Here is a 16,235-nt window from a genome sequence, read left to right as displayed (position 1 = left end):
ACAGTTCTTAGTTCATACCGACCAATAACTTTAATGAACGGGGATGCAAAGGTTTGTCCTAAGATTTTAACTGCACGGTTGGCACAGGTTATGCCGCAGATAGTGTCCAGCCGACAACATGGCTTTATAGCGGGCGGGACATGACATATCAGATCAGAAGAGTGGTCACACTGCTCAATGCAGTACAAGTGTCATGGGACCCTATGGCTCTGGTCTTATTGGATGCAGAGAAAGCCTTTGATAGGGTCTCCTGGCACTTTCTCTGGCAGATGATGCAGATTATGGGCATTGGGCCAGAGTTTATACAAGTGGTTAAGGCCCTATATTACAAACCAGGAGCTAATATTTTTGTCTCAGGTGATTTGCCTGAAAATATAGAGATCACAAAAGGGATACGGCAAGGGTGTCCCTCCTCCCCCTAGCTGTTTGCACTGTATATAGACCCTCTGAAACGTAAATTCGAGCTAAATTCAGCAATTACACCAGTGGTAGTACAAGGGTATGAGAAGAAAATCTTAGCGTATGCAGACGATATAGCCGTGGTGACCCCTAAACCTGAAATGGCCCTTAAAACAATTGAAAGGGAGGCAGTACTCTTTGGGGAGGTTTCCGGATACTCGTTGAATAGGGATGAGACCCACATGGTGATAAATGATAAGATAACGATGGTGGATAAAAGAATGATAAAAAAAAGCTGTCTATATGGGTGTTAGCATCAACTCGGAGGTGGACTAAATCAGGACCCTCTCATAGGAAAGATGAAAAAAGATCTAGGCAGATTAGACAATTTACATCTTACAATTGTGGGGAGGTGTAATTTAATAAAAATGATTTTTTTCCCTAAAATTCTTTATTTGTTTAGGTCAATCCCTTCTCGAACCATTGGTTGAGGCAGTGTTCTCAAGGTTTTTATGGGCCTACTCCAAACCTAGAAGGACATTGAAATACCTTTCACTTCCAAAAGAAAAAGTAGGGGGGGGGCATTACCAAACCTTAAATTGTATTATTGGGCTTCTATGTTGCAATATAGCTCTACATTACTTGGACAACCGCACATTAATAAGCCTCAAGAGGCTATACCTTCAACATATGAGTTATTGACTGGCAATGAAGCCTGGGGTTGCTTCTAGAGACAACTAGAGGTTAGCTATTACAAAAAAGTTAGATTCAAGTGCATTTTGGGTGCCTATGAAGTCTGGGCCGGGGTATGCAAACTGCTGAAAATAGGAAGAATGAACTTTTACAAACCGTTGCGGACTAATGAAAATATGCCCTTTATTTTTGGGGTTTAGTGTATACAAAGATGGTCGCAATTAGGTATCAACAGTCTGCGGGCTTTTTATTCCTCCACTGGGATTGTCTCATTTGAGGAGCTAAAACATAAGTTTGGTATTAACCATAGAGACTTTTTTTAATATCTGCAAGTCAGGGACTATCTGCAGCGCAAGGGGGGTGGCTCAGTGTGCTTGTGGAATTTATATCATATTCTGAATTCAGAGATGAAAGGTGATCTTGTAAAGTTCTTGTCAAAATGGGAAGAGAATGTATTGATATCGGATTTGGATCTCTATAAAGCTCTTAATTTCTCGCAATCCGTTTTTATGTCAGCTAATTTGCCAACTCACTTCTTTGAGACCTGCTTTATGTTATACCACATGCCCACTAGGATAGCAAAATGGGGCAGGGCTGAGGTGTGAACTGTCCTCGCAGTTTCATGTGTGTGATGATATAGTGCATATGTTTGCACCTTGTAGTGCCCTGAGCCCTGTAAAAGACTAAATCGACCGTTTTCTTGAATATAAACTAGAGATAAAAGTCAGTCTGACCACACATCTTATTTTATTTGAAGTTCAAAAAGAGGGACGGTTATGAAGGCAAAACCTTTTTTGGCAGTGGCAATGGCTTTTTTAAGACTCACTATAGCATCGGCCTGGCTAGATCCGAATCCCCCGTCGTTCCAACAGTGGTTGAGCCAGCTCTTGGTGAACCACAATCTGGAGAAGGCTATTTATGCTGGGAAAGACAGACAAGCAAAGAAAAGGGGAAGTAAACTTTGGGCACCCCTAAGTGGTTGGGTAACCAACTAGATATGTAAAGGGCTCTTGGGGGATTTGTATTTAGTATATATGGCAGTGGGAGACCCAGGAGGTCGGGCTATAGCCTTTTCTATGTCTTTTTAAAATAGCCAAACTATCTTTAAAGGTTGCATTGTGTGGCTAGCAAGACGGTTAGGAATTTGTATGTGTATGTAAGGATTGCTCAATTGTTTGTATATCCTGTGGGCAAATTGAATGCAAATGGGGTATAAAACCCTCAGGTTGAGGGGAGGTCTGTCACTTTTATTGGTATTTTTGAAGGGATGTTATTTAATGTCAATGTTTATTCTTGCACAATGCACTTCAAAGTAGGACAGCTGACTTTGTTAGGGGTAAATCTGCCACCCGGTTGGTCAGCTCCAACTCTATGTTGTGGTAAAATAGAAAAGATTGTATTTTTGGTTATATGGATGTCTTTTTTTATACTCTTCGTGTATAGTGATTAACTCTGAGTGTATGGTGCAGGGCATGGGGGGTGGGTCCAGGGTGTTTATATTGATAGAAAATGTGCAATAAAAATATTGACACAAAAAAAACCAGACAAAAGCAAATGGGTGTAGGGGCAAGCAGAAGAGGGGCCAGGGTGGGGCGAGGAAGCGAACAGATGTAATGAATGAAGAGAACAGGGACAGAGCATGCAATAAGCGGATCTCCAGCATAAGTTTTACTGTGCAAGCACGCAAAACACGCATCTGCCCGACCGATAAAGTATGCTTAACCCCAACACATATACACATGCACAGATCTCCCTGTGAAACTGGAACACAATCAGCAAGGCTGCTATTACACTGTCCATCCACAGCTGACTCTAGAACACCTACTCTGCACTACACAATAGGATTGTACGCCACATAGACGCACAAAGCAGAACTGCCCTGCAAAGCTGCGGATACACAAAACACGACAGTTCACTGGCATAAAAAAAACTGCATACATTACAAAAAATGGTCACTACAACAATTTGACAAAATTTTAAAGTAGCATCAAAACACAGAACCCCCTCCCCCCCCCCACAAAAGGGATATCATGCCGGTTTCATCCAGATTTAGGAAAGGTTGAGCTGCTGCTGTCCATGTGGTACCTTTATTGCGTTATGAAGCTTAGTATTATTCTTTTCACTACACAAAGGACAAAACTATTTATATTGCCTATGCTTGTTTTAATGCATGGTGTGAGTAAACCCTCACAAAATAAATGGGCAGAATTTACTTTTGGTTTTATGTGTGAAACAAACAGTTTTTAATTTATCTAGATAACACCTTCATAACCTTTTGACTTTTGTGGACTCCCGCTGAGTCATTACTGGAATGTGGTGGCCCCAACTGAGTCATTATTGGAAGATGGGGTCCCGCGAGCCTAAGCAATTTTCATGATTTGAATCTCAAAACAATGCACACAATAAAACATATACCAAACAAATGCTCAAATATTGAAATATTTTGTTTAATTCACAATCAATATTAACTTTTACATTTTCAATTTTGATTCCTTTTTTGTATACACTTTATTATGTTTAATGTACTCATGTTAATATTATCTCATTTTGTAACACAATCATGGACCGCCTGAGTTTGCCTCGCTGACTCCCAGGGGTGCTGGGACCACAGGTTAAGAACCACTGATGTAAATTGCTTTGATTTGATTTTTAAACATAGCTGACAAGTGTCTCATGGGGATGTATAAAACGCCAGGCCAATTCTGGCATTTTAGTCAGCAGCACTTTGAATGCTAGGATTATGAGCCCTTAATGAAAGTGTAAAAAGAAAAAACTACATGGCCCGCAATGCTGTGGTCCTAAAAGCCAGGAATGGCTGATAGTATCATATGTCATAGTAGGTGAGAGGACAGAGATAGCCTTTCAAAGGCAAATACAAGCTAATCACTGCAAATGGGTAACATAAACACTCATTGGAAATGAACATGCTAACAAAGGATGCTATTTACCAGAACAGTGCAGCAGTAGCGGAAGCTGGACATGTCTAAAGACACATTGGAAAGAAACAACAATATGCTGGCACTGAGGTTAATTTCATGTGATTTAGATGGGGCAGCTGCATCTCCACTATGATTGATGCAATCTGCCTTGAACAGGTGCGCCACTTGCTGCAGGTGTGCCATGACTATCTCTTGCGCTGATGACACACCAGTGTTATACCCTCAACAGGGGTCACAGTTCACCATGGATGAGGGTGAGGCTGGTGGTCATTGGAACGCCTCTATTCTTCCTGTAAGAGCACTGTCACTGTGCATGAGGCCCAGCCCATGCAGCCTACTAGTTCAGTAGTAAAATTAGGACCAATTTAAAATGATGATTTTAGTTTTGTACTGCTCTGCTGTGCTGTCAATCATTAGGTGCCTGTGTGCCAGCTTGCATCCTATCCACTCAACACCACCAGACCAGTCATCTCATTCGCCAGGTGCTGCACAGACATGCACTTGGGCTCAGCCTTGATTTGCTGAGTGAATGTTATGATGGATGGTGGTACTCGTTAGGGACGATGACAAGTGTCAATGAAGGTAAGTCACTTGTGCCTTCTGGGAAGGCTGAGGCAGCACACATTTGTGTCACATGTTATAGTGCTTGAGGAGGGTCAGCAGGAATACCTGTACTTTCCTTGTTCCCGCACTGGCCCGCCTATGTAAGCGACACCAGCAGTCATTTGACTGTGGATAGTGCAGTTCCAACTCTATCGAACCAGTCTGACAGCAAGGAGTTGCGTATGGACAAAGCAGGTTCCACTCTTGTTGGCCAATCAAGCAAAGTACTGCATTACTGAGTCTGAGCCCCTCTGCAAGCAAGACAAATAGGACATATATCATTTTATTTAGGTATGGAAGCGCAACTAAAGTGCAGATGTGTTTATGCATTTAATAGTTTTACAAAGCTCTTAGGTGTTGCCCTATGACTACTTTAGAGCACTGTGGAAGCAAAGAAGGTGAAAAGAATAGAATGATATGGTGATGAAAAGGAATTGGACCACCTGGATATGGTACACATTAGGAGACACGTAAATGGTCATCCTAGAAAAAGGTCTTGTAGGACATTTTTGCCTGGTTTTTATACAGACTATGTTTTAAAGAGTGAACATTAAATGCATCTCTGAAAAGGCAGGTTCTAAGGTGGTTTCTGAATTGAAGGCACTTTACTAGGTTTCTCATAAAAAGGGTCCGGGTCGTTACCACGCCTCACGCACATCAAGCACCTTCCTCATTTGGCAGTGTTCTGGGCTTTTGATGAATGAGCTGTGGAGCACTGTCCGATCATGAGTTTTTCATAGGTTGGTAAGGTGAGACCAGATGCTTGATTGTATGATAAAGAGTGACAACTTTCATGTGAGTGCGGATTAGTGACTGAATGGATGAAAGCATACAGGTACTTTCAGTTGTAAGCCAGACTAATTGACTTAGACAACGCCTTCTCATAGTGCAGACACCTCGATACAAGGTTTAGTAGTTCCAACTTGATTCTAATTCATTATTTGTTTATTATACACAGGTTTCTTTTGCAGGTGCATTACCCCACCATATCGGATTACAAAAGGTATCACTACCTTTGAATATCTAGTTTCATATAAAGCACCCAACTCCTTGGCTCTGCACATGCCCAAGGAAGTCCAGGTTCACACCTGCTCCCACCATTCTGAAATATGAGAAAGCTTTGTGCAGCATGAACGGGTTTTCTCACTAATTCCTCTTGCATCTTGTAAATAGCTGGACTTTGCTGCCCTGTCGGCCTCTTCTATGGCCCACATGTGGAGGGGTACTTAAGATGTGACAGGAGCTGGGCTTTCCCATAGAGACTTAAGACAGAGGGGCCGATTCTGATTCCATCTGTAAAACGTACCGACCGACACGGACCGGGAACGGAGACTGACCGACACGGACCGGTGCCTTACGATCCGTGCAGTACGATGCAACGCATGTGAATTACAACCCACTCTCACGGAATACGAGCCGAACAACCGAACTGTACGAAAATCAGTGATTCGCCCGTAAAATGACCGGGAATCCTCCAGGAATTGACGCGACCATAAAGTACCCGCGATGCACGAGCCATGCAGTATGATGCAAAACGTGTGAATTGAGACCGACTCGCACGGAGCACGATCATGAAAAACCGAGACGCACAGCAAATAGTGACTAGCAAACAACGTCGAAAACAGCAGAATGTCAGTGTGACAGACTCGGGTTACCCAGCGCGAGCCACTGGCAGCGTCCGACACGGTCAAACGAACGTCTCCATCATGCACAACAAAAGCAAAGGAAAAGTCACAATAAAAGCCCCCCAAAAAAAGGAAAAAGCCAATGAATAAAAAATAAAAAAGGAACAAAGACACACCCACAACTCTACCTATATAATGGCAAGAAATCCCTACCATGATCCTTTGGAAATTACAGGCATAGGACAGCAGACACCACCACCACCCCATTGCAGAGACACACCACAACTCACACAACACACAACAACTACACCATTTGCACCACTTCAAAAACGAAATCACATATTCACTGACAAACTCACACCCACCACACTCACATACACCCCCCATCAAACCCCACAACCACCCAGCACCATGCCCCCCAAGAAGAATCCAAAATTCACAGATAGTGATTTGAAAGTCATGATTGGTGAAATACTCAGGGTAGAGCCACAGTTGTTTGGCACATTGGTCCAACAGACCCCCATGTCCCAGAAAACCAAGATGTGGGAGAGGATTGTCGACAAGGTCAACGCACAAGCACCTTGTTTGCGCACAAAGGACAATATACAGGTATTATGATGTGCGCAGGAGGGACAGGGAACACACCCTGAGCAGGCAGACTGGCGGTGGCCCTCCTGCCAAACCAACGCACTTCAGGTCCTGGTAGGAGAAGGTGCGGGCCATCCTACCACCGGAGAGCATACATGGATTAACAGGAATACCAGAGCCTGGTGAGTACAGAACCAATTAACTCATAATCGTGTATCAACACACATATAGCACTGTCAAGGGGACTGTGAAACAAATTACCGCCAGCAAAGCAAGCAACGGAAAGGCAAGTATGCTGTGATGTGTATATCAGTTATACAAACACAATACCTGCCATCCCACAGTAATATGGAACTATGTCCTAACATGTGCAAACCTAAAGGCCAATACTGCAAGGCATGACCATAAATAACCAACAAACACTGTCATCCATTTTGCCACTACTGTCACACCACCTCACAGGAAAGCTGAGTCAAAATGAAGGAAGGTTGGGCTGCTGGGAATGTGCATGTAGCAGAAAGCATGATGGGAGTTGCAGTCACAGCTACCAGTCCCCCACCCACATGTCCCTACAAGCTCACACTGAACCATGCTCACCTCACAAGGAGTGCAAAAGTACTGCCAAGATGGCTGACACTAGGCCCTGCTGTGGGGAGCACAAGGCCCTGCTGGGCCTTGGCATCTGACAACAGGACACCAATGCCAGACATCCTGAAAGGTGACCACTACTCCCTGCAATGGATGCATGGTGCATGGTGGGAGGTCTGGACTGGGGGAGGAGGACTGCCAGCTCTGACTACAACTACCAGCAGGCACTTGCACACACACACACACACACACACCCCTTAACACAAACTACACCCAACCCACCTGGTCTAATGCAATCCCTGAATATCCCACAAAGATTGACCACACTGGGTTCTGTTGTGTGAAGGACATGGGATTTTCAGGACTTGAGTGCAAACAAACGCCAGGACACCACTGCCTGCCAAACTGTCCCCCACCCACATGTCCCTGCAAGCTCACACTGAACCATGCTCACCTCACAGGGAGTGCAAAAGTACTACCAAGATGGCAGACACTAGGCCCTGCTGGGGGGAGCACAAGGCCATGCTGGGCCTTGGCCTCTAATCGACAACAGGACACCAAGGCCAGACATCCTGAACGGAAATTGTGACTCCCTGCAATGGAAGCATGACACATTGGGGATTCGCTGGCCTCTGTGGGTGAAGGGGGTCCTGCAATACCATAAATGCAGCCTCAAAGCACACCTTCTCAGCCAGAACAAAGAGCACCCTTGGGACCAGTCACTCCAAAAGTAAATGTCTTGGCAAGATGGATGACACATGGTCATGATGTATGAATTGTCTGCAAGTCACACCTATGCACTGGCCAACTCAAACACATCTACTCTCACACCCATTGGAACTGTAGGTATCCTCCCACTCTCTGGAGATGCAGTGTCCCTGTGGTGTCCCCTGACCTGGCTGTGGAGATGTGTCTTGTTGATGACAATTGGGGAGATGTAGACATAGTACATAGCAACAAGCACACACAATGTCACCTATACATCATTGACAGTGGACACCTGACAGTGACTAGAATGGACACGCACATAGCTGACACTGTAGTATGGTGTCATTCAAAGAATGTGCAGTTGTGAGCTGCATTTCAATCCCACATCGGTCTGCGTTGTACGTAACATTCCTGCAACAAATTATCCACTGTCATGGAGACCCCAAACACAATGACTAACCTGGACTGCATCTGAGGAGGCATGCAACTCACAACAGCTGAACTGTAACACACACACCTCTGCCCATCACTGTAATGAGCATTGAAAAGCAAGAGAGCTTCTGTGCCCAATCCCTCTCACTGTAGTGGAATTTGACAAGATGGAAGGCGTTAGCACATACAAAACTCAGCACCAACTTCATTAGCTATGCTAACACCATGACTTGTATGAAAAGAGATGTGAACTAGGAACACAGACAACAAATTAGTGTCTCACATTGGATCTCAGGCATACCATACTGCAACCATGTTGCACAGACACACCAATGTGACTCACAGAGGAAAGAGAAGAATCACACAATACATGCCCCAAGCTCGCCACATACCCCAAGTGTAATTGTACGTATGTCATTGTTAAAGCACAAATGTGGAAAGGGATAATACAGCCGTGTCAGGTATTTAATGGAACCTGAGTGGCAATGGGCATCTACAGACAATTGATCAATACATGAGCTGGTCATGCACCCAGCTTGAAGTGCACATCGAAATGCTCCAGGTTGCCATTACAAAGTGCTCCAACAATATCAAACTCTGTCACAACTTAGGAAAATGCAATGTACAGACTCTCATAATGATGTTCAGTGTCAAATGTCATGTGTGTGAAACATTGAGGTCTGTAGAAACATAACATACATTGTGTGTCTCCTCCAAACACAGGGTATGCTGGGGACATAGCAGGTCCTGAGGAACAGTCCCAGTGCCAGACTCTGGCGGACCCTGAGCTCCCCGGCGTAGATCACTCTCCGTCCTCTTTGGACGACGACCTTGACTGACCTGGCACCTCCGGCGTGAGCCTTCGTGCAGCCCCAGCAGCAGTAACATCAGCACCCCCCTCAACCACTCCTGCCACATCGGACATCAGACAGAGTCCCCATGCCAACACGGACAGGCCCAGGCCCCAGAACAACAACCGGAACAGGTACACAGGGACAACACCACCGGCGCTAACACTCAAGGGGGCCCAATGTCGGCTGGGCCGGCCATGGCAGGTCCTGTCCGTATGGGTCGGGGCGGTGGGAGGGTGGCCAGGCAGAGGACACGGCCTGCCAAGGGGGCTGGACTGCATGATGAGCCACACCTGTAACACATCATAGATGCGTACCAGGAAAGCACCGGAGGGTTTGGACCGGTCATGGGGATCCTCAAGGAACTCAAAGAACAGCAGGCTGCCCATCATGCCCGCTTGAACTCCCACATGGCCCGGGTGGATTCCAAGTGGGACAAATTGGATGAACTAACAGCAGTGCATAGGGACATACTGGCATGCCTATGCCAGATCAGCACCAACCTGACCACACCTCCCTGTGCGCCCACGACATCTGTTGCCACAACATCCGCAACAGCCACAGGGAGGGAGGAGGACTCCTCGGCACCGCAGCAGCCTGCACATGAGGGCCCTCCGAGGAAGAAGAGGGGTCATCCGAAGAAGGGCAATTGAGACGCTGATGGCCATGCATATCCCCCAGGTAACCAACACCTGATCCTGTTAACATCCTTTGTGTGCAAACCAGTTGACCTCTACTCTGGACATTTCAACTACCAAGACTACCAACTCACCTGTGAACTTTGGATTACCATCACATTGTACAGCACTGCAAATTCCGTTCACCATCCTTACACATGTTTGTAAATAAATTCACAATCACACAATACTTGCCTCTGTCGTGATTCCTACTTGCTTTGTGCTATGGCGATGATGAGCTGCTAAGGAACACTGTGCATGCAAACTAATACAGCAATGTGAACACAGTTATGTGGGTCATGTGAATGTGACACATATGAGGGAGACACACCACTAGGATAACGCAACACATACTCACCAGGGCCCCTAACTCAACACTGATGTCAACAGGAAACACAGTGGAATGCACACACACAACACCCATCCTGGGTCATTAGCAAGCAGCCCGCAGGTACAGGATCCAAATTACTGTTGGATGTGTGGACACACATGGAGCACATCACAAAGTGAAGGGCAGGTTTATTAAATATTCACATTGTGAGAATTCCACAACTGATGCACGTTAACCTAACGTGACAGTGATCAGAAAATTAAACATGTGGTGAACGATGAAAGTCCAGGGGTGTGTGGCAGATCATTGGTTGGGACAACGATTACTTGCACTCTGGAACAAGGATCTGTGTCTTGGGGTTCAGACCGCACCACACAGCATCCAAAGTACCCTGTGAAGGACAGACAGAAAACACAATCAAAAACACAGATTTGCAGCAGACAACAACAATATACATGCCTAAAACAAAACATTAACTACCCAGACACATCCTAACAATCAGGTAAACACTGTTTGGGAGTACAGACTACCAGAAAGGACACATCACAGCAAGCATCCTGACAAGTAGCATACAGCCACACTCAATCAGCACCAGTGCACCACCAACATAGGTCATGCCGACACAATACTTTAACAACACATACCTGTATACTGACATTCATGAGAAGAATTTCTGGATCAGCTGGCTCCAAACATCACCATCACCCTCATCATCACTGGAATCATGCCCCAGACCAGGATCCTCCACGGCTGGTGGAGGTTGGTCATCGTCATCCTGGATGAGAGGCAACTGCTTGCGCACTGTCAGGTTGTGTAGCATGCAGCACACAATTATGATCCTGCACACCTTCGCAGGTGCATATGGGAGGGCCCCTCCTGTCTTGTCCTGGCAGCGGAATCTGCTTTGCAGGAGGCCAAATGTCCGCTCAATCATTCTCCTGGTCCGACCATGTGCCTCAATGTAGCGCATCTCCGCTGGTGTCACAGGGTTCCTGAGGGGTGTCAGCAACCACGGCATGTCGGAGTCACCTACAGAGAGACAATTGCACATTAGTTGAGTGTGAAAATAGGGTGTGAATCAACTTTAGCGAACACACACAATGCTAAGCAGTCAGTACACAACGACAAGCCAGGAACGCTAGTACTGCATCTGTGACATCATCGTTGGGATGCGACTACTCCTCATTATGTAGGCGTCGTGCGCTGAGCCCGGGAACCTTGCACACACATGGGAAATGGTAATGTCCAGTGTGCATGACAAATAGCACATGATACCACATTACAGGACACAAAAACATGATGTGTGTGCTGTGGGTATGGACACACATATCAGATACATGCCCATCATCTGACATCTCAACACTACAGGGCCACACAACAAGGTCCCTGTTGTGCTGTGAGCAATAAATGGGCTCCATCACAGTACATCAGTACGAGTGTCACATAGTAGACACACACCACAGTGACTAGTGAGGACAGATGTCTACCAACATCACAGGATCCTGACAGACACACACAGGGACCTTGTGCCGCAAAATGGACACCATCATTATGTGGCGTCCCATATGCACAACACAACGCACACATGACACACACATGTAGTGCCCCCTGATTTCATGCCAGCTCACACATGGATGTCTGTGACACACAGATGCAACATCAGCTCACATTGACAATAGACAGGGATGTTGTGAACGTTTGACATTGAGCACATTAAATCTGAGTCATCTCTGCATGGAAATGCACACATACTGTGGATGAACATCACATATGTGGCACTGTGACACCCTGTGAGGCACCTACCATTCCACTGCAGAGTCAGGGTGTGTGTCACATGACATACACAATGTACACCGGGAACTATGTACATGCCGCATGCACTGAAATGTACTGTTGTCAAACACAGTGGTTATGTGTCCAGCCAACAATTGTATCTGTCCCCATGACATCCTGCCCTGCCTGGGAGTGGGTGCCACTAAGTGACACATGCAAAATCACATATTTATCCACATACACACACAGTTAATGCAGCCTGACATGCACTTTGAGTTACTGTGTCACAGACTGTATTGCTGTTGTGCCCATGGGTCAATGGCAAGCTATGATGTGTTGCATGCCTTAAACTGACACGGGTGACCAATGCGAAAGATGCGTTGGATACCTAGGGATGAGCCGCACGCACTCCTTGCATGCACGCCTTGCACAATGTCTTCAATGGGGACTGACGCGGGTGGACGGAGTCGCATGCACGACTTGCACGCACGCCTTGCTCAATGTCTTCAATGGGGACTGACGCGGGTGGACGCAGCCGCATGCACGACTTGCACGCACGCCTTGCTCAATGTCTTCAATAGGAACAGACGCAGATTTGAGCCTGGTACGAATCGGTTTCTTGAAAATCTGTTGGCTACCTGCAACAATGTTTCAGACTCGTCATTGCAATGCTTTTAAATATTTCAAATAATGCGGAAGGCGTGTACGAGGCGTGCAATGCGATGGATTGGCCAGATTCATAGGATGCAAACGTGTTGGACCTATCGCTTTTGACACATGGGACTGAATCTGCCTCTGCAGCACAGGTATAAGTCTGTCTGTCCACCTGGAAGCTCACTTGCCTGCAGTACATGATCAAGATTGACATCTCTGCCACCACTGCTGCTGTCTCTACATCCTCTGGCTCCAAGAATGGCACGTACTGTGGAGAGGGCCCCAGCCTTCACAGAGGAGGAGAACAAGGCCCTGCTGGACAGCCTCCTTCCACAATACAGCAAGCTGTATGGGACACCAGGGGAGCAGGTGAGTGTGCACTCCACATCCCTTATTCATTGTGTATGTTGTCTGACTGGCACCAATGAAATTGTGTTTATACCCCCAGGGTGTGTAGGTTCCTGTAGTGGACAGGTACTGTGCATGAAAAGTGCATTTTCCCATGATTGTAATACTCAGGCAATGTTTCCCTGTTGGAAATTCAGGACAACTGTCAATCACCATATCTGCACTACCTGTGTCCATCATATACCCTTGCCAGAAAGACATGTGTATCCAACTGTGTGATGCACAAACATGTGGCTTGTGTGGTAAAGGACTTTTTCTACCCTTGTCATCCTCACAGGTTGATGCCCACCAGAAGCAGGGGATCTGGCTGACCATTGCCCGGGCTGTTCGTTCTGTGGGGGCCCACAGACGCCGCATCTGTAACTGCCACTAGAGGTGGCAGGACCTTCGTGGCTGGACCCGGAGGATTGCCAGAGTCCAGCTGAAGCTGTCGCCTCCTCGCAGAAGGGACGGATGACGGGCACTGAACCCCCACATGCTCTGGATTCTGGCGGTGGTCTTCCCGGACCTGGATGGGCAGTTAAAGGCCAGAGAGCAGCAAGGAGGGGGTAAGTGCATGCATTCTCTGTGTCCAATGTCTTACATGCTCTTTGCACTCCTACATCCTGGCTACACTTCCACAGATCTCCTGTCTGCATGTACTGGAGTCATGTGGCAAAAATAGGTCATGTCCCATTCTCATCTGATACACAGGTGTGCCCCTTTCAGTCTGTGACTTGTGTAACTTGGGTTCTGTGTCCCTGCTGTTGTACAAACTTAATGTTGTGACCAGCATCTGCGACCGGTGCATTGTTTGGTCTTCATGAGTGAGGCACATGATTTCCATGTGTCTGCACATTGCCAGAAAAAAAGACATGTACTCTGTGTGGGCAATTGATATGTGTTCCAATTGATGTTTTGGCACACCATATGTGCCAGGGGTATTTGACACACAGCCATGTAGCAGCAACGACAATTTATGGGCATCAGAAAAATTTACATCATGTGTTTCACACATGCATGGACACATGCCTGGTGTCCAGGGTAATCCCATGTTGCACATGTTCCTGGACAGGTATGCCTACTCCGGACATGAAGTACACTCTGTTCTTCTACTCCTGTGTGTCAGCCTAACATTACTGCATTGTGAAGTGTGCTATATGGTGTCTGCATCGGTGTCATTGTGAGGTGGCCTAGCCTCTTAGACTCCTTTGGTGTTGGTCATTTTGGTTTGTGCAGCTAGCTGAGGTGTGGCCAATGGGTCATCACAATGGGTTCATGCATAGATGTGGAATCACTTGACGGTGCATAATGTTGTATTGTACATCACAGTGCAGGCAGTCTCAATTAATTCTCATCATGCTGTGATGTCATCATGCTTACAGATTTGTGCTTGCAGTCAGTCATCTGTTGCATTTGTATTGCGTGTGATCATCAGATTCCTGAAGATGTGGTTAGCATTGGGTGTACCTGTGCACTTGACATCTGCAGGGCTTAAATTCTCATACATGTTAATGGTTGTGACACAGTGCAGAGTGTTTAAATTTGGATGCACTGCCCCTGAGACTGAAGCCAGTGCTGGCTGCTTAGCCATACTAGGCCGTAGCATGGCATTCCACTTGCTGATGTGTATCACACAGTGATATCAGTTGTACAGCATGCACTCTATTGTGGCCTTGACCATCAAAACATGTGCAAGTCGTGGTGTTTTGTGAGGGAAACATATCCATTTTAGTGACAATGAATTTGGCCCTTTCTTCGCATGACACATGTACTGAGTCAGTGGCAGGAGATGGCATGTATTAGTCCTGGCAGATTTAAATCATCAGTCCTGCAGTTCTGAGATATGTCCATGTGGTGCTTGTGCACACATATGAGAAGTGGCATACAACATGTCCCAGACAGATGGGTCCATGGAGGAGCAGGATATGAGGGGCATGGTTGACTGGCAGATTGACAGGTGTCATTTCCAAAAAATGTGTCCACTTTTCGCAATATCTGGCACTTGATGCCAAGGCGTACTCTGTGATGTGCTGTACTGACTGTAATGTGTCAGGTGAAACAGGTGACTGATGTGGATCTGTTTATCCCGATGGATTGCGGATACATCTACGGCTACTGGAGAAGACAGCTCCATTGACCAAGAGGAGCCGCAGAGCCAGACTGGGTCAGCTCCAGAGGATTTTGAGGGACCCAGTGGCACTGAGGGTGAGGGGAGCCACATAGAGGAGACCTCAGCTACAAACACCTCTGCCGAGGAACACAGCATCTCCAGTGAGGACTCCGTTGTGGAGGCAGGTGTCAGCAGACCCCAGACAACACCTAGCGAGTCTGTCCCCGCCACCACCACCATCTCCACCCTCCCATCTGCTGCCATCCCAGATGTCTTTGGAGGCCCCCGTGTGAGGGAACATGTCTCCTTTGGTCCAGGCACCGCACCCCCTGCCCCTGTCTCCCCTGCTGCCCTGAGTGTGGAGTCTGTGGACTTACTGAAGCAGCTCCATGTAGGGCAGACTGCGATGCTGAGTGTTCTCCATTCCCACACCACTCTGTTGACTCAACTGGTGTCCTTCATGGAGGGCATCTCATCCAACATGTCTGTCCTACATCGGACCATTCAGTCCATGGCCTCCACACAGATGGCAGCAGTATCCCTCCTCCTTCAACAGTCCCTCACCCCTCCTACCTCTGCCACACCCACAGTCCCCACTACACTACTTGTCCAACGCACACACACAGCAGCACCGGCACGCACCACAACAGACCCAGGCAGCACACAATCACGCAAGTCAAAAATAAAATTTGCAGGCACGCACACTCCAGGGACTGATGGCACACACACAGGGGATGGGTCACAGACGCACAAACAGGCATCCACGAGCACTCCGCAGACCTCAGATGCCTCTCCCTCCAAAAGTACTTCCCCTGCCTCACCTGCAACCCCACCTTCCAAGCAGCTCTTCCTTGGTGACCTTGGCCTCTACCCC

General features: G+C 46.9%; 2 long non-coding RNA genes across 2 annotated transcripts in view; both read right to left on the bottom strand.

The window, feature by feature from the left end:
• LOC146870122 (uncharacterized) overlaps positions 1–16,235 on the bottom strand; it is a 365,571-nt gene that overhangs the window by 133,168 nt on the left and 216,168 nt on the right. The window lies entirely within an intron of this gene.
• The window catches only part of LOC146870123 (uncharacterized), a 207,972-nt gene continuing 202,052 nt past the window's right edge, over positions 10,316–16,235 (bottom strand). Inside the window, exons 3-4 of the long non-coding RNA XR_014969461.1 lie at positions 11,079–11,463; positions 10,316–10,825 (exon numbers count right to left, since the gene is read on the bottom strand). This is a non-coding gene — a long non-coding RNA (uncharacterized LOC146870123). The remainder of the gene's footprint in view (positions 10,826–11,078; positions 11,464–16,235) is intronic.

This window comes from Triturus cristatus, chromosome 1_1 (genome assembly GCF_964204655.1).
Source record: "Triturus cristatus chromosome 1_1, aTriCri1.1, whole genome shotgun sequence".
NCBI lineage: Eukaryota > Metazoa > Chordata > Amphibia > Caudata > Salamandridae > Triturus > Triturus cristatus.
This window is presented reverse-complemented; position numbering and strand designations above follow the sequence as displayed.